The sequence below is a fragment of the Pinus tabuliformis genome, chromosome 6 (assembly GCF_031772625.1).
Source record: "Pinus tabuliformis cultivar Carrire ecotype Pingquan chromosome 6, CPIR1, whole genome shotgun sequence".
Classification (NCBI taxonomy): Eukaryota; Viridiplantae; Streptophyta; class Pinopsida; order Pinales; family Pinaceae; genus Pinus; species Pinus tabuliformis.
Genome location: NC_142292.1, coordinates 1,036,946,947 through 1,036,966,705, shown reverse-complemented (window position 1 = coordinate 1,036,966,705; position 19,759 = coordinate 1,036,946,947).

Here is a 19,759-nt window from a genome sequence, read left to right as displayed (position 1 = left end):
AAAACTGCTCGGATCTTGCGTTTATTTTTTAACGAGCATGAACTGTGTGCTAAAACTGCTCGATATTATATGGTCAAATTTTTTATTTTTACCATGACTAGCTTTGCCCTTTTCAAAGATAGTACTGTATCCTCAATTGCTGCATCAAACTAGTTAGAAATGAATAACATTTGCTTGAAAATGAGATTAGAACCCTAATATTTTGCTTTGAACTACGTAAAAAGCCATTAAAAGGTGTTTTTACCTCTCATTTTACCATTTCATTTGAACTTGGTTTGTTGGAGCTTTGGAGGTGCCTCTTCCCCCTTGATTTTCATCAGCTGATTCCGGGAGATTCTGCGGACGATTTTCGGCGCCGTCTGGACCAGGTAGGAGCTAAACCCTAGCTCTTTCTTTTCATGGTTTCCTTTTTCCATTCTGTGCCTGTTTTCCTGTTCCCCTGAGCCCCTGGGGTTTTTTTAGGGCGCTCTGCCATCAGCGCAGGCAGTCCACTCGAAACCTGCGTTGAATGTCAAGCTGCATGAAGGCAGTTTGACCTTCAACGCAGGTGGAACACTAGCCAGTTGCGTTGAGCATAGAAAAACAGTTCTGTTGCACAGTTTTTGATGAAAATTTTGCCAGTTTCTCATCAAATCCAGGATCTTACTCTTTCTCTTGTTTGTTTTGCAGGGACTTTTGAGCAAAATGACCCTTACATGGCGAGAACGAGAACATGAAGAAGAGGACATGATTGCCCTCCATGACCCTGTCACGGTGAACGTGCTGCGGAACTGTGGCCTGCTGAAGTTCTTCCGTATCTCTAGTATGAGAGCATAGATCTCCTTACTGCAGTATATGCTTGATGCTTGGGATCCTATCAACCAAGTATTTCAGATCAGGAGCAAATCCATCCCTTTGACCGTGGTAGACATTTACTTCTTGACTAGTTTGTCGAGGCGGGGTGCCCCCATTTCTTTGTCAGGTTCGGCCCGAGGGAATGACTCCGTGAGAGATTATGTCCGTCAGTATTGCAGGGAAGGATCCCAACCGAGTAGAGACGGCAAGGTTGTTATCCGTGAGATTACTGACAGGTCTCTCAGGTCCATTCTGTATACTATCGGTAGGATGGCCGGCAGCGCATCTCTTCATGTTGCCAACAGATCTTATGTGCAGCACGCCTTGGAGTGTCTCCAACCGAAAATATTCAACTGGTGTGATGCAGTACTTCTTCAGATGAAAATTCAGTTGAACAAGGTAAAGGACGGGAAGCTGAAGAACTTTGGATTTGGTTCTATTCTGACTGCCTTTGCCTTGGAGAAAATACCACTGATGCAGCCTCAGTATATCGCACTCGACTTGCCTTCTCCTACCGAGCCACGCATGCAGAGATGGGTTGATCACATGTCTAGGCATGCTGGTCAATCTCAGATTTCTTTCACTGATACCTTCTTCAGGTGGTTCGAGCATCAGGAGATGGTCTATTCCGAGTATCCATATGTTGGTATGGATTTCCGAGGTGATCCGGACTTGGTACTGCCGGATGGCGAACAGTGGGGCGCTATTGGTAAAATCTTCGACCATATTACTGTTTACTGTTCTTATTTATAATGTCCTTGTGCTTTATTCTATCAAGACTTTAATCAAACTCATGTGTGCATGCAGATGTTGGTCCTGTTCGTCCAACAGTTCGCCCGAGAGCGCCAGTCCCTGCCCCAGCAGGGGAGACTGCTGGGAGGGTTATTCTCCGCGACCTTGACGTGGCCGAGACCCTTTCAGCTGTGCAGGAGCAGGTTGAGAGCCTTACTCTCGGCATTCCCAATGTGAGGATTGATGAGTTACCTTTACAGTTGCAGCGGCATACTACTGGTGTGCCTAGACGATGGACTCGTCTCTTGCGCATGATTGCACAGGCCGTGACGTGCTATCATGAGCATCACTAGGCTAGGGTGCCCTCTAGAATTTTTGGGTTTTTGGGTCATGCGACCGATTTTTGTCTTGGTTACAGAACATTATGTATAAACGATAAACAACTTATATATATATTTTGATTTTCGGGGTTTATTTTGGTTGAGTTATATGATCCATATGTACAACATTGATGATGTGTCTCTTTTTATAAATGTCGCAAATGTCTATCTAACACATAGTTTGCTAATGAGTCGGTTAATGTGTTTAAGTTTCTGGAAATATGCTGGTATTGAATTAAATCAAATTGTCTTTCCAAAATCTTAACCCTTAGGAACATGCGATAAATAGCTGGGTTGCGGACGGAATATATACCATTGAGTTGTAGTATTACGAGTTGTGAGTCTAGCCTGACGATTAGGTGTATAGCATGGGTGATGGCATCAGAGAGTAGTTCTATCAACGCGCTATACTCAGCGATGTTATTCGTTGATTGCCCAATACACACACCTCTGAAACTTACTAACTCGCCGCTTGGATAAAAAATGGCCCAGGCTGCGGAGGACAGGTTCCGCGAACTACGACTCGCTCCGTCGGCATATGCAACACATGTCTCCAGAAGGTTTGACATCTGCAATAAATGTAAAAAGGTGGATTACTCGACCAAAACAAACACTTTAGCGAAAACAAAATACAACAAAAGCATACAGGTTACTATTTAAGCATAGTAACGCTTGAGGTACAACCCATTACGGGGTTGCGCCAGTGGAATTCCGTCATAATCCATTAACTCGTAGGCTCCTTTTGCTAACACCCGCTTAACAATATAGGGGTCCATCCATAAAGAATTAAATTTACTTGCTCCCAATTTATCGGATTCTTGGTCATAAAGCAAGACCAAGTCACCTTCTGAGAAGACACGGGGTTTGACATTTTTGTCGAACTGCGCCTTGACTCGTTTCTTATGGGCTTCGTTAGCCAAAGCGGCATCACGACGGGTTTCATCCAATTGGATTAATTCCAAGAAACGGGCCTCTTCTTCCGAAGTTCCGGGGAGGAGATCAATTGCGAGTTTAAGAGACGAAATTTCACACTGGATTGGCAAGACTGCTTCCAGGCCATACACCAGTTGGAAAGGTGTGAACCCGGTCGCATTCCTTACCGATGTTCGGTAAGCCCACAAGGCTGAGTACAGGATTAGGTGCCACCTTCTTTTGTGAACCCCGATCATCCTTTGCAACATACGCTTCAGGACCTTGTTGATTGCTTCAACTTGTCCGTTGGCTTGCGGATAATACGGGGTAGAGCTGTCGTGAGATAGCCCTAGCTTGGCAGCTAATTCAACCATCATGTGATTGCGAAAATGCGACCCATGATCTGTAACTATAGCCTGTGGTACGCCGAACCTGGCGACTACATGATTGAAAAAGAAAAGGGCAGCTGTTTCACCAGTGTTATCTAATGTAGGCATCGCCTCGGCCCATTTGGTAAAATAGTCAACGACGACTATAATATACCCATGCCCCCCGGTTGAGGTGGGGTTACATGTCATGAAATCGATGCCCCATTTGGTGAAAGGCCCAACAACAACTATTGGCTGTAAAGGTGCAGGTGGTCTTCTGGTTTTGCTATCAAAAATTTGACAAGCATGGCAACTTCTGACTGCGGTTATGCAATCTTTGAACATGGTTGGCCAGAAGTATCCTGCTCGTAAGATTTTTTGTGCTGTAGCATATCCAGATTGATGCCCCCCACACGTGCCTGAATGACACTCATTCAGGGCTTTTTCGGCCTCTTCATGGGTGAGGCACCTCCTCAGAACTGTATCGATACCACGACGGTAAAGTGTATCACCGACGATCATGTAGTCTTTCGCTTGGTATCGTATACGTTTCTGTTCTGAGTGAGAGGTGTCAGGCCTGAATTTTTGGGTTTGGAGATAAATTATTTTATCTCCATACCACTCATTGCTTGCAGATATCAGAAACAAACTTTCGTCCACAATTGATTCTTCGGATGTTTCATCGTTGGACGACGATGGGAGATCGCACAATAATTCTGCGAAAACTAAAGCTTTCTTTGATTTGGATTTTACAAATTCCAGATCAAACTCTTGAAGGATCGCTATCCATTTTGAATATTTTCCCCCCAGCAATTGTCGCGACAATATATAAGTCATGGGGTTGCAATATGATGAAATGGTGGTTTTCCGAAAGAGGACATAATGTCGAAATCTTTGTATCGCTTGAACAACAGCGAGTGCTAGCTTTTCAACATAAGAATATTTGCTTTCTGTATCATTCAAGTTTTTAAATAATATATAGGATGTTCAGTTCCATCGACTTCTTGAACTAAAACCATCGCAATGGTCGTATCCGCTGCAGCCAGATACAGGTTAAAATCTCTTTGATAGTCCGGGGCATACATTAATGATGCTTTTACTAGAGAATCTTTCAAAGCATCAAAGGAAGCTTGCGCCACCTGATCCCAGACAAAAGGTACATCCTTTTTCAAAAGACGAGTATAACCTTTAGCAAGTTCTGCGTAATTTGGAATGAACCTCCTCAGAAAGTTTGCTTTCCGTTGGAGTTTCTGAATCTGAAGCAAATTTGAAGGTGGAGGCAAATTAATGATTGCCTAAACCTTGCAAGGGTCGAGACGAATCCCATCCTTAGAGACTACAAAGCCAAGTAAACGACCAGAACCGACGCAAAACACACATTTGTGCGGATTGAGTCTTATCTTGTAGTGTCGGCAACGTAGAAATATCGCTCTTAAATGCTGCAGATGATCAGTCCGCTTTCGCGAATGAGCCGGAAGGTCGTCGAGATAAGGTTGAACGATGTTCTTGATGTCATGGAAGGCATAATTCATTGCCCTCTAAAACGTCGCCCCTGCGTTCTTTAAACCAAAGGGTAATTTTCGATAAGCGAATGTGCCCCATGGACAGATGAATGCAGTCTTTGACTGGTCCTGTGGGCGGATATTTATTTGATTATACCCGGAAAATCCATCCATAAATGAAAAGATTTCACATCTGGCGCATTCATCAATTCTCTGGTCGATGAAGGGTGTAGGGTAGTTGTCTTTCGGACAAGCTTGGTTTACATCCCTATAATCGACACACACTCTAATTGTCCCTTGTTTCTTCATAACAGGGACAATATTCGATACCCAATCGGTTAGAGGAACCGGGTAGATGAAACCAGCATGGAGAAGTTTTTCAACTTCTGCCTTAATGGCAGCGACTTTCTTGGGGTGCACCTGCCGAAGCCGTTGTCTTACTGGTTTGACATCAGGATACATTTTAATTTCATGTTCAACAATACTCGAGTCAATGCCTGGCATTTCATCATATGACCAAGCAAAGACATCTCTGAATTCGCGAAAAAGAGCGTTATATATTTCTAGTTCTGAAGGAGAACATCCTTTGCCGACATAAAAATTCTCTACAACATTTGTCTTAGTCGAGATATTTATGGCTATAGTCTCTTCAATATTGGATAAGTTTCGCTCGGAATCCACCGTGTTTAGAGTGTTTGATAGGAATTCAAAAACTGAAGGGTGATAAAGGTCACGTTGAGTATCTTCTTCATATTCTGGAAGAAGGGAACGATGGTGGCAATCACTCCATGGTGCCCCCTCAATCAACATTGATTGTAGGATTCCTTCGTCAGTCCCCTGTACTTTCGACCAAGGATCTAATGGGGTACCATATTCTCTAGACCTATCTACCCAAACGCTTGATGAGCGTTGATTTGGGTTCGCCTCCCATGCCCGAAACATTGATTGCTACAATATTTCTATGGGGCTTGGAGGCAAGACCATTTCATGATCCATGTCGATATCGTCTTCTGAGATCTTCGTGGAAGATATCATGTTGCAGGCTCCTACCAATGCTACTTCTCCTATATAGATTGGAGGTGGAAGTGCGAAAGTTCCCATTAATGTGGGGTCTTTCAGTAGGCCTACTCCGATGTCTTGAAGCGAATGGTTGCTTCCATGGATCATGGGAATGCTTCCTGTAACTTGTGAACCATTAGGGAGGAAGTCTTGTTGGTCGACGATCGTAATCCCTCCTTGAAAAGGGAATGCGATCTTCCTAAAATAAGTCGACACTACAGCTGCCATGGCATATATCCATGGTCTTCCCAGTAGGATGTTGTAGTCAAGATTCCCATCGATGACTTCAACATCTATTTCTACTGTTTTTCCTCCTAGTTCAACTTTCAAGTTATTAAGGATACCGCACGGGGTATAGGTCCTTCCGTCGAATGCTTTCAATGTCGTCGAAGATCGCGACAAGGTCGGAGACCCTAAAGTTTTCCAGCAACTCATCGACATAATACATGTAGATGCCCCCTCATCAATAATTGTTCGGTGAACAGTTTTGTTGAGGGCTTTCACTTGAATAAGGAAAGCTAGTTGAGCTGGTAACTGAGGATCGTATCCTTTGTGGTCGAAGGATACAAGATTGGAATCCTTAGGATCAACCCCACCAATAGCCGATAACAAAGCCTGCCTTTGGGATGGGCAATTTTGTAGTACTTCAAGAGTCAACATAGCGGATGGCGATTGGGCCAAATCTTCCACTATGTTATAATGCTGCGCCGCCCTAGCGCGAGGATTAAACGTCGACTTGTGTACTACTCCCTTTGGCGGTTTTATTGTTAATTCAGGAATGATGGGCGGTACAACTTCTGTCGAAGTTGTTGTCGAACTGCTTGGTTGATCTTTATCCTTGCCGTTCGACAGCTGTGGATTCCCGTAATCTTTGTTCCTTGTCGAAATCAAAGCATCATTCTTCTGTTTTGAAACTGACAACATGAGCACTTGCGACGGGGAAGCATTTCCATTATCAACCAGATTTTGACCTGGATTGGGAAACGGATCAGTTAACACAGCTGAGGTTTGCGAACTTTTGAAGAACCTTCTAAGCTCAGCTTTGTATGGACAATCGGCTGTCCAATGATCCTCGTCACATATCATGCATGGACTTTTTGGTTTCCCTTTCCTAGGAGGGTTTGAAGAAGTTTTTTCAGGGGATGACCCACCTTGTTTCTTCTTCTTCCCTTTGTTTTGTTTCTTCTTGCTTCCTGGTTGATGGGTTTCTTTGCCTTTATCTGCTGATACGGCATTTATTTCCGAAGCAAGAATTTCTGCATTTTGATCTAAAGTCTTACGGGCTTTCTTGGAGTTGGCCTTTGTTGACTTCATGTTTTTTGTGCCAATCACACCACCACCGGCATGAGAGTCACTATTTGATTTAGGAGGAGGAGGAATTGAGAATTCTGGTCTAGGGGCGTCAGGTATTTTGTCGTAGAGTGTGCCAGACTGAGTATAGACTAAGTCTAGATATTGTGCACGAGCAATAACTTGCTCCTCCGTTACGACTCCCCCCTTGGCCACATCTTCCGTTATGGCAGGAAGTAACGACTTTATAAACCATTCAGCTAACAGCTGATCGAGAACGTACGTTTTCACCATCCTACGACAACGACGCCATTCATGTATATGATCGGATATATGAGTGGCAGTTGTCTGCTTGAAGTTGGTTAATATTTCCGTTCCCGTTTCATACCTTATCGGTAATTGAAAGTGGGTTAAGAAAGCCGTGGCTAGGGAGCTGAAATTGTCGAACAAGGCTCTAGGTAATTCAATATACCATTTTGCCGCTGGACCCGTTAACGTCCTCTGGAAAAGGCGAAGCCTTATCGAATCATCATTTAGGGTGTTTGATGAACACCACAAATGAAAAGTCATCACGTGATTCGATGGGTCTTCACCTGGATTTCCATTAAATTTAGGAATGTCTGATGGAAGTTTGTGAGGAATCGCTGGCCACCAAGGGGCGTAAGCAATCGGATCGTTGGTTAACCGGTGTAAATCGGGTAACTCTAAAGTCGCCACGAATGGTAACTGTTGATTCAGGTTAGGTGAAGCATACCCAGGGTATGATGGAATCGCCTGAGCAGTGGGCCTTTGCATACCAGCATAATGTAATTGATGTTGGTATGACTGATACGGTTGGTGGACTTGACCACTGTAAAGCGGTTGGTTTTGGCCGTTTTGAATATACGGTTGTCCACTGTTCGCAAAGATCTGCTGCTCAGAACCTTGGTACACTTGCTGGAATTGTGGTTGTTGGTATTGCACCAGCCATGGTTGTGAAGCCATGTTCTGTTGTGCTATACTAACCGTTGGACCAAGGTGTGGGGTAATTGTACCCGTTTGGACCTGTGTCGCCCCACCAGTGGGCGATTGTGGTTGAGTCACAGGGTCAAGGGGCTGTTGCATTACAACCTGAGAAATCTGAGGTTGACATACAACAGGCAACGGTTGAACTTGCGACACTGTCACAATAGCCGGTGTGGTTGGGATGTTCGACATAGGTACACACTGTTGCATAGAATATACAACCCTTGGTTGTTGAGTTAGCATAGGTACCCAACCACTTGATGTAACTCCAGTATAACTTGAATACTGTTGTGAACTCCCGTATGGATACCCTCCCGGAGGGGGTAATGAAAGGGCATACTGCCCCCCATACGGTAGCAATCCGGAACTCAAGGGGATTGTTTGCCCTTGGGGACTGGATTGCCCAAATTGACCTCCAAATGGATCAATCTGGCGAGTCTCAACATAAGAGTTGCCGGATATTATTCCGGAGGAACAAACTGGAACGGAACACACTGTCGAAATAGTCCCTTGGTGGACTCCTTCTAGCGGTTGCGAGCTAGTTGGGACAGATGGTATGCCGGCAAACATTGTCGGAGTGACGGCAGGGGCTTCTGCTGTCGCTGTGTCATTCGACACAGTCCTAGATGTTGACGGTTGTTCAGACATTTTGAGTCTATCCAATAGATTTCCTAGTGATTCTACAGAAACTTCCACTGGTGATGGACTAACTTCTGATGTAGAAGGAAATAGAGTGACCCCTACTCCAAAATGTGTTGGAGTACTTGCTTGCGGATCCTCTACAATTTCCTCTATCGCAATCAAACCAGGTGGAAGAGGAAGACCGTCAGGTCCGTAAAATATTTCTGGTGCCGAAGAAGGGGTTGAATCGACAGCGACAGTTGTTTGAGGAGCAAGACTCTCTGAACCGGTTACAGATGGAACTGGTTCAGTAACGCAAGTATTTGCTCTCAGACTAGGATCAGTGTTACTGTCCCTCTGTTGCTGTTGAACTTCTTTTGTAGAGGCAGGGTTTCCAGAAATGTTTGGAGTAACCAGAATCTCAGATGTCGTTGGAACACTTGTTCTAACTTTGATAAGAGATTTTGAACCGGTTAAATGAGTTCGCTTTGTCCGTACTGTTTTCGATTCCGGAGACAAAGACGGTTGACTCGTAAGCCTCCGCGAACGACGGGGTTTCAATTGACTTTCTTCCATGATTGCGGATTACTCGATCAACCAAAATACAAAAAGGGAAAGTGTGCTTCCGAATTAAATGAATTTTTTAGACGCTTTTAGACACAACTTGCTTTTTCAGTTTTAAAGAGTCGAGAAAAAGCTAAAGATGACTCTAGTCTCCTTCGATGTTTTAACGAGCCCGAAGTGACAAATGCTCGGATGGACTTTTTCTGTTATAGAGTCTGAAAAAAGGCCAAAAGGAACTGCTCTGGAGTTCTAGGCAGAGGGTGTGCCAAACTTTTCGCAAAACCGCAGAATACTTTTTAGGGTACGGCGGTCGATCTTCCTGAATGCTGTGTTCAGTGCATTGCGATCAGTAGGGCGGCCGACACGGCTTCCTAAGGAAAAAGGTTTTATGCCTATAGGGGTCTCCCAATATATACGTGACGGTACGTGGGAGCACAATCCGTACTGGCGCTATCGTCCCTCAGGAGGAATCACCCACCATCAACGAGATCGACAGTCACCAGGCTTTACGACGCCAGAACAAGTCTCTAGCCTAGACCTCTATGTTGTGCGTTATGTTGCAAAGCATTGTTAAGTTCATTCAATTTATTTTAGGTTGATCTTTTTAGAAGTTTGCCTTTCAAGGTTCACCACGAGATGTATGATACAATTCCTAAATGCAGTCTAAAGATGATAAGCAAGCTTTATATCTTTTCAACTTTGAAAATCCTAGCTACTAAGGGAAAAGAAAGACACCATCTTTTCTCAAAGAGCAATCAGCACACTCTAGTGCACTTTTCCTAAATCCAACATGCAAACTATCAAGATGCAAATGCACAATGCAGGTGTTTGTTTTCCGCTTTCTTAGTATTGATGCCTACAAAGAAAGCTTTTTGTACAACTTTGAATTTGCTTTTAAATGACCAATACAAACAAGTTTACTTTTTCGAAATCAGAGAGGGTAGAAGAGATTACAACACTTAATGATTTTCGAAATGAATACTTGTTTTGACACTTAAAAGAGACAAACTCAAACCAAATGCAAAAGTAAATGTATAATCAACTGCAAACAGCCAATGAACTCTCTTCTAAGATCACAATCAATAGATCTGAATCAAGGGCTACAGGATGACTATTTCACTCATGCAAAGGAAAACTGTAAATGATGCCACAAACACATAAAAACACTCACAGTCATTTTGTACAAAAGGAGGCGGAATCTAAGAAGAGAAAAGGAGTTATCAGATTGGTACCTATGCTGGTTACAGGCTGCAAAAATCAGAGATCAAAACAGGGCAAAACAGAGCAGAGAACCCCAGCTGCACAAGGGCAAACTGGTTCAGCGCAACCTCAACACAGGGGTTTTGACATTCAACGCAGGTAGCCTTCACAGGACCTGCGTTGAAATGCAAAATCCCTTCACTGGGTCTGCGCTGAAGGAGAAACTCTCGTTTCTCACTGGGTTCTGGGTCACAGATTGCTATTTAATTCACTGTTTCAGGCCAAATAAAAGCAACAAGCAAGGTGTAATCAAAGGGATGCTTTGAGGGAGTACTAAGATCTATCACAAAGGATCATCAAATCATTTGTGAGTCCATTGTTCAGACCATAGACAAGTCTAGTGATTGGATCAAAGCAGCAACTGTCTACTTTGCATCCGGGAATAGCAGATGCAGTTCGATTGTTGCTGTCGAGTCTATGAAACCAACAATGATAGAAACACAAATAAAATGACTAAACAAATTTCCCCAGCGGAGTCGCCAATTTGTTGTGGGGAAAAATGCCTATGCAGGACGATCCTATCCACCTAAGGTGTGACAGTGCCTTAGCAACAAACAAGGACTGCTATTCTGGTTTCTTCCTTTATGAAATGTGAAAGAAGAGAGATAAACAGACTTACCGATGTCTTCCGTTTGTCCCTCGATCCGGTCTCTCTTCTATTTGGGAGTTCACAACTACTTGCCTTCTCACTCGCCCAGCTTCAACAGGTCCATGCAAGATCACAAGAGAACAGCTACTTGCCTTCTTACTTGTCGAGCTTCAACGGGTTCTTGCAAGATCACAAGAGAACAACTACTTGCGACAAGAGAAGAACACTACACAAATACAGATATTCACATTCATAACTAGTTTAGGATTAGAAATAAACCAAATACACTAATGCAATCATACATCAAAGACACATCAGTATATAGGAGAAACCAAGATAGCTTTATTGATGAATAACAAGGTTCAAGAAGAGATACAACCCAGAGGGCTCCAATCCAGCATCTCCTTCCCAGCAAATGGAATTCCTATCTTCACCCCCTTCAAAGCATTAAGCACCCAATGATTCCAATCTCAAACCAACAACAATTATTTGCAATAACAAAATTCCAGCCTCCAGATCTCATGGAGGAGAGATCCATATATAGATGTTTGGAGAGAGGATGAGTCAGCTTGAGATCTGACTAGTGTCCTCTCCCTCTGTCAGTTCTTGATTCCACTTGGAGGTTCTTGCTTCCACTTGGAGATTTGGAACCTCTTACTCATCACCAGTCGAATTCCCTGAGGCAAGTGTCATTTTGGAAGCTTCCTGGGTTTTGACACCTTGAGAAATGAACTTGCCACATGTCCACTCTCGTTCAGCGCAGGTAGCCAGTGTTCCCTTTGACATTCAACACAGGTAGCCAGTGTTGGCTTTGACATTCAGCGTAAACAGCTAGTGTAGCCACTGAAATGATCCTGAATTGACTTGTTTTTGAGCAGTTTCTGGTGGAGAACTTCTGTGAATTGCTGTGGTTTGTTAGCCTTGTTCCTCTAGGGGTAGGAACAACATGTTTAGGGACTTTGGATCCCTTAGATTATGGACATTTCATGCTCAATGCTGTAAGGCACAAAAATGTCTATAACACATATTTAGACCACTTCTGATGGAGATCCTTATGAAACTTCCCCTGTGTCTGTATAAACTGAAGAGGGCGGTGATCAATGTGGTTGATCGTCTCCTTCCCTATAATGTAGTGCTTCCATTGTCGGCAAGCTTGCACAATGGAATACATCTCTTTCTCATAGGTGGGGTACTTTTGAATTGTATCAGAAAGTGTCTCACTATGATAGGCCACTGGATGCCCATGCTGGGTGAGGACTGCACCAATAGCATAGTTTGAAGTGCCTGTCTCGATTTCAAATGGTTGCTGCAGGTCTAGCAGTGTGAGTACCGGTGCAGAGCAGAGGCTTTGCTTCAACTCAATGAATGCGTTCGGTTGAGACTCGGACCAAGAAAACTTTTCTTTCACCCTTCCCTTAGTAATTTGACTCAAAGTCCAAGTAATATGGGAGAATCCAAACATGAACCTCCCATAAAAAATTGCAAGGCCCAAAAAGTTGCGAATCCCCGTTAGAGTGGTTGGGGCTAGCCAATCCCAAATGACTTGGATATTAGTCAGGTCCACATGAACACACACTCATCTATGATGTAACCTAAGTATTGGACATGGCTCATGGAAAAGGTGCATTTCTCCAAGTTGGCACACAGTTTGTGTTGTCGAAGGGTTTGAAGGACCTGCCGAATGTGTTGCAAGTGTTCTTCCCAACTCTTGCTGAAGATGAGGATGTCGTCCAGATAAACCACCACGAACAAGTTGGTGAAGGGCCACAAGATGTCATCCATTAACCTCATAAAAGTAGTAGGGGCATTTGTCAACCTGAAGGGCATAACCAACCATTCGAAAAGGCCTTCCTTGGATTTAAAGATGGCCTTCCATACATCCGTGGGCTCTATTAGAACTTGGTGATAACTAGACTTCATATCGATCTTAGTGAAATACTTGGCCCCCTTGAGTTGGTCCAGTAGGTCATCAATCTGTGGGATTGGATACCTGTTCCTGACAATGATTTTGTTTAATGCCCGATAATTAATGTAAAGCCTCTAGGTCCCAAATTTGTTTTGTACAAGTACAATCGGGCTCCCACAAGGTGAGGAACTTGGTTGAATGTGCCATTTTTTCAGAAACTCTTGGATTTTCCTCTTGATATCTTCATTTTCCAGAATGGAGCAATGATATATCAGCCCATTGAGTAGAGGTGCTCCAAGAGTTAGATCGATTGAATGCTTGTCCTGCCAATGCAAGGGTACCCCTGTGGGAGAGGAGAAGATGTCCTTGTATTATTACACAAATGTATCCACCTGCCTCTATTGCTTGGAGGATCCCTTCCAGGGGGGCATGGATGTGGCCATGACCTTCCCCTTGCTTTGAGAGTGAATCAGAAAGAAAACAAAATTCTTATTTTGGGAGATGACCTTACTACATTTCTTAGTAGATTGAAGGAGATGACGGTAGGTGGGGCTAACTCCGATATCCTGTATAAATTAGTACCCAAAGAAATAATAACAGAGCAAGGTCTATAATCATATACAACATGCCACTTCCATAAGTATGGTTGTCCTAATAATACATCACAAACTTCAAGAGGAGTGACATCACACAATACCTCATCCGTGAAGGGCTTGATGCTGTAGGGAAGGTGACGGTGCTGGTTGATGCAGAGATCTCATCCTTGGTGAAGCCACCCAATGGTGTACGGCTACAGATGTGCTATAGTTAGTAGGCCCAACCACTTCACGACCTCTTCTGAAATGAGGTACTTTTGGCTCTTGTTGTCGAAAAATGAATTGGAGTGGAGAGCCCTTCACCCACATCTGTGAGTGGAATAGGCATTGCCCCTCTTTTGGATCTTCAGGCTCAATCTTATAGATCTTGGTGGTGGCCATAGTGGAACTGGGCTCCACATCAATGATCTTCTTCCCTTTGTTATTCCCCTTGCCAGGTTCTGTCTCAGAGTCGGAACATGCTTTAGAATAAGAAGCCTTCAGCGCGGCCACCAGTGACTACTTGGTCTGACACTCACTTGTGCTATGAGTGGAGCTCTTATGGAACTCACACCACTTTCCCATGTCCTTGTTTTTCTTCATGATGTTTTTCTTTGATTGCGGCTTCGACGGGTTATCCTGGGTCACCCTGCATTGGATTTGCCTTTTGCTATGCGGTTTGGGGGTGCCTTTTCCTTGCTTCAGATTCGAGGATCCAAAGTATCACCTTTTTTTGTTTAAGCTTTTGCTCAATCTTGACAATGTATCTGTACATCATGCTAAGTGAGGAGATGTACATGAACTCCTTCTCATCCTAGATGTACATGTGTAGGCAGTTGTGGTACTTGAGTACAAAATGTTTCTTAGAATCCTTGATACCCAACTTCGTGAAAAGGGTATGAAAAAAATGGTAAATTCTGACATGTCTTAGTCCCTTCCCTATCGCAGTGTGGTCCAATTTATGTATTTATCCTCATATCTCCAAGTGGGTGCGACTGAAAATAGTGAGGGCATACTTTCGTCCTGCTCACAGTAGGTTTCCCAATAGTCCTTGATGTGGGGAGCGACTTTGAGAAGAGAAAAAGTAGTCTTTTCCTGGCTGGAAAAATCATGAACAAAAAAATATCCTTCTAACAGATTTAACCATTTATCTACGATGTCCGCATCTATTTGACCCTCAAATATGGGAATGTCAAAGTTAATTTGTACCTTAAAGGGTGTGGTGCTTGCATAGTAGTTGTTGGAAGTAGATGCGTCGCCCTTGGGTAACCACTGAAGGATCTGGGCAAAGTTGTCCATCATCACGTTCCTCTATCGCTTAAGGGCTTCTTTGAGCAAGATTTTGAAAGGATCTCCTGCCCCCTCGTATTTCTTTTCTTTCGCCATGGGAGGCCATCAGGATTTTCGAGGCGGGTCTTGAAAAGGTTCAATCAGTTGAAGCCCTAACTCCTTATATCCCGACCTCGTTGGGGACATGCAAAGAAAAACAAAGAAAGAAAAGACCACTCTGATACCATTGATCCAGATTTAAACATGGACACAAAAAATTATAGATATAACCAGAAATACAAAGATGCAGCAGAAATAACACTTTATTTCATTAATATCAAACACTGAAACATGCTTACAAACATAATGGAAATAAGTCTAGCTTGGGCAATGGTAGCTTATCTCTGAGAAGAGATATGGCAGCTACATGCCTCTTAACTGTGTTATAATGATGCTTAAGGGCTTATTTATTATTGAAAAACATGAGAAAAACCTAAAAAACCAAAACCCAAACCCCAGGAGATGTAACGCCAAGAGTTTGTGGGCCTCGTTGGGGTTAGATGGGCAGCCAACTTCCCGGGGTCATAACTTGGTCATATTATCTCTATTTGGCACATACGATACCTTGTTGGAAAGGTATCTCTGAGTACTACAATTTTTTTTATAGGCCCTTGCCTATGGCTATGGGGGTCAAAATTTCTCTTGAAGTTCAGGACCTGAAAAACTGCTAAAAATAGTAAATGCTAAAATAAACAAGGAAACAAATGAAACCGACTGGAGGTCTAGGTGGAATAGGTAGGTGGCCACCAATATCCAATTGGATCATCCCTATCCAATTCGTGTCCTCTATGAGACCTACTACCATATGCCCCATTTGTCTTTCCTTCCTGTCCATGAATGATTCCTAATTGTCCCTACTTTTGCAAATATGAAAGACTCTAAAGGATGACTGGATTAACCTCTACTTGCTTTTCTTGAGCTCTGGAAAGTCTTTCCTCTACCTCAATCAACCTGTTATTATCTACCTTGCAACTTCTGATCCCTGCCTTCAAACTTATCAACATATCTGCTAAATCAAGAGAGTACTCTTGTCTTTGTTGTCTAAATGACCTTTTTCATTCCATAGAATTTACATCAGACCTGTAAGGGGATTCATGTGAAATGTAGTCCACCATTCTTCTCTTCATCTTTGATCTTCTATCTCCTACAAACATGTCATGTTAGATAAACTAAATACTAAATAGAGACATAATCAAAATCATACCCCAGTGTGTTTTAGGGGAGGCTATCTCATATGCATAATCAATCTAGATTAACACGATATAGATACACAATGACATAAACATATCAACATCATGAACGATAACAAAAAATTGCAATAATTACCACATGCATGATAACAATAACCATCAAAATGCATGCATAGTAGACACATATACAATTAACATATATGCATAACAATATACATTTAGCCCATCCAGTCCAAGCATTTGAACCTGGAAGCTTTGATACCACCCTGTAACGCCTCCTCCCGCATTTACCCACTTTGACAAGCTCTCCAACGTAAACTTGTGTTGAGTGTCACTATGATATGACCCGATCTGCAATTTCCAGTAGTGGAAGTGGGGCCTACAAACCAAAAGTAAATTGAAATCCCTAAGAGACTATAGATCGCTCATGAGCCTACCAACCACCCCAGGTGATCAATCCTTGAGTTGGAACTCTTTTTCACTAGATTTATACCCTAACTGCACCCTTGACACACTATGTGTGTAGTTATGAGGATCCAGCCACACCCATAATCCTGCCTGCATGCTTTTTCTTCTAAAAAAAGGCATGTTTGCATGTGGTTATGACCCAAAATTCCTTTTTCTGTGCATGCGATTGCAAGATCTATGCCACTTTTTCAGGCTAACCTCTAGAATACTGCCCAAATGATGCAGGTTACCCCCACACATACCCACAATATGCATAAATATGCATAAATACATCTGTCCCAGGTATTTGACTCACAAAGGAGTCAAAACTTCAAACCATACATGGTTAAGGCCCCTTTATTCACTGTTCCTTTTATATCGGAACCAATCACCCCGCTTAAACCTCCTATCGGGAGTTAAATAAATCCTCAAGCCTTCATTTACCCATTTACTAAAGTATTCCAATATATCCTTCTTATCGGAACTTAAGCTTCCTAAATCAATCTTTATGAACCCATAATTCACATATATATGACCTTTCCCTTTCAAACCCTTGGTTAATACATGTTTCTTGCATAAAATACCCTAGGGCGCTAATTTCTTCTAAACCCTTTTATAAAGGAATTATATGCATAACACACCCTTTTCCGCCTTCCGTACAGCCTCTACAAACTTCCCAAGGATTGTCTTTATCACAATCGACTATCAGCTCCTCTGCAGGTTTTACATGCATATATGCCTCACCACCTTTCGACTCTAATATTACTTAAAAGACTCGGCCAAGAACTTTATAGAATATAAAGGGATTACATAAGAACTCCGCTCCAAAATCTTTATTCGGATTTCAAATCCGATAGACCTACCACTTTAAATTCTGTCGGGTCCGTATCTTCCGCTTTCTTTTGGCACATATTCCTTCCAAACTCCGACTCAATCTCCGCCATCCATTTCATTTTCCGATCTAGCAGCCATCGGCGCATTGCTGATCAGTCTATCGGCGTTCCATCACTCTATCCCTTGACTGCTCCTATATGCGATTAGATCTGGGCCATTGATATGTACTCTCGATCTAACAGTCCAAGATCCATCGCATTATCACAATCGATCTCCTCTATCATCAGACCTCTTCCACTTCAAACTGTCGATCCAACTAGTTCTGTGGACCTGATAAGGATATAAGCAACTCTTTATATAATATTTCAATTTCGATTTTCAGACTCGAACTATGTTTTGTGTTGATTTCCAATGTAAATCGGATTTTGGCTTGTGGGACATAGATTGTGTAATAAACTCCGCCAAAGTGATATTTCACCTTTCTCCTTAGCAAAATCATCTGGATCATTGATCTTCCAGATCCAATGACTGTTGAGCGTTGATATTTCACTTCATGCTTCTCCCTTTTACTTAGTTTTTACGCTAAGTCTTCAGTTCCTCTGTGGTTTTCACCTCTTCTTCAAAGGTTTCAATTCCTTCACTGGTTCCACTGTGACTCCCTCCTGAGCTTGATTTCTATGATTTTAATCACTGACTCTGGGCTTAATTGATCTTTCGAATGGATTCAAAGATCCATCACGACCCGCTTGTCTCGTTCTTCTCCTCTATACTCCGCTTCGACTCTGCCTACAACCTCTGTTACAGAACCTATGAGTTCACACAGTAATCAATCAATAAACACACGATTAACACATTTTCCCACTCAGAATCGAATTCCTCTATATATAAACATATAAACAGTTGGTTACATAACGAGATTCTCTGTCTCATGGCTTGATCTTCTGCTATCAGTGGCCTATTTTGATCTCTGCCCGTAGGCTTACATATATGCCAGGAAGTTCTATTGAACTCGTCCTGGTTTGACTCCTAAATCTATTGAACTGACTCCTAAATCCTCTCTATCCTCTATGTCCACTTCCAATCTCTATTTAATTCCTAAAAGCTCTCTCTCGTCCCTTGAATCATGAACTATTCTAAGAGTCCTAATTGACTTCTGACTCTTGTCATTTATTCACCACTCATGTTCTCATTTATTTGAGAGCATTTACAACTTCCTCCATTATCTAATTAAATCACTTAAAGGCCTAAATATTGCATTAACTTGAGACTTAGGAAACTACTTCTCTAAAGCTACATGACCCCCTATGTCTACTTAATTACAATGATTTTCTCTTGGGTTGAATGCTCCTGCATCAGACTCCCAAAGTAGAAAATATTCATGATCTCCTGATCATGTGTCTTTGATCTTGGTCTTCTTGGATCCCATACTTTGTTCTGTAACTGCCCAAATGTCTTGTTCCTTTGTTGCTGCTGCATGTCTGTTGTTTTCTGTTTCATCTTCCTTTCCTTGTCAATCAGGTTCAAGTTCTGATTGATCATCCTTCCTGCTGCTATCATTTTCCTCCATATGGACTGCTTCATCATCAGCTGCCACATTTCTTCAATTTCTTTTTCCAGCACATCTTTGGACTGGTCATGTTCTGCTTCTTAGTTCTTCCTCCTTCTCTTTGTTTCAGGTTGTTGTTGCTGTCCACTAGTTCTTCAATCTGCTGTTCTTCTTCTTGTTCTGTTATTCTTGCTCCAACTTTTTCTTTGCTTGCTATGCTGACTTCTATGTTGACTCTTATGCTGACTTTTGGCTGTGAATCCTATGCTGGCTGCCTCCCTATCATCCTTACCCTCTTTCATGATTGAATCATTATTGTCCAACACTCTCTCCAGCAATTTAACATCGTTGTTCCATGGATTGAATTCTTCCACAAAATATTATTCTTTCATTTTTATTTGTCTGCTCACTTGTGCCAAATCTCCTTAAGCAATTGCAACAAAACCTGCACTCATAAAACACTTGTTAAAATAAAAAACATAAGGCTTCTGTGCTTTATCTTCCTTTGGCAACAATTCAGCTTGCCGCACTATTTCTTTCTCCTCTATTAGTACATCAGTATGCTAATTTGAACTCTCAAAAGAATTCATGAGACTGTAAACTAGTCTCTCCTCCACATCATCTGCTCTAATTATGTTGTCTTGCTCTTTCCCACCATAATGAACTCCTTCCTTTGTAATCACACTGTCATACTCTGAATTTCTCAGCAAATATTCCAACAATGCAATTTCTTTGTGACACTTCATAAGTATTTCATCATCACTTATGTTTCCTGCATTTATACAAAAATTATTAGTTTGGAAATCATAAGGTTCA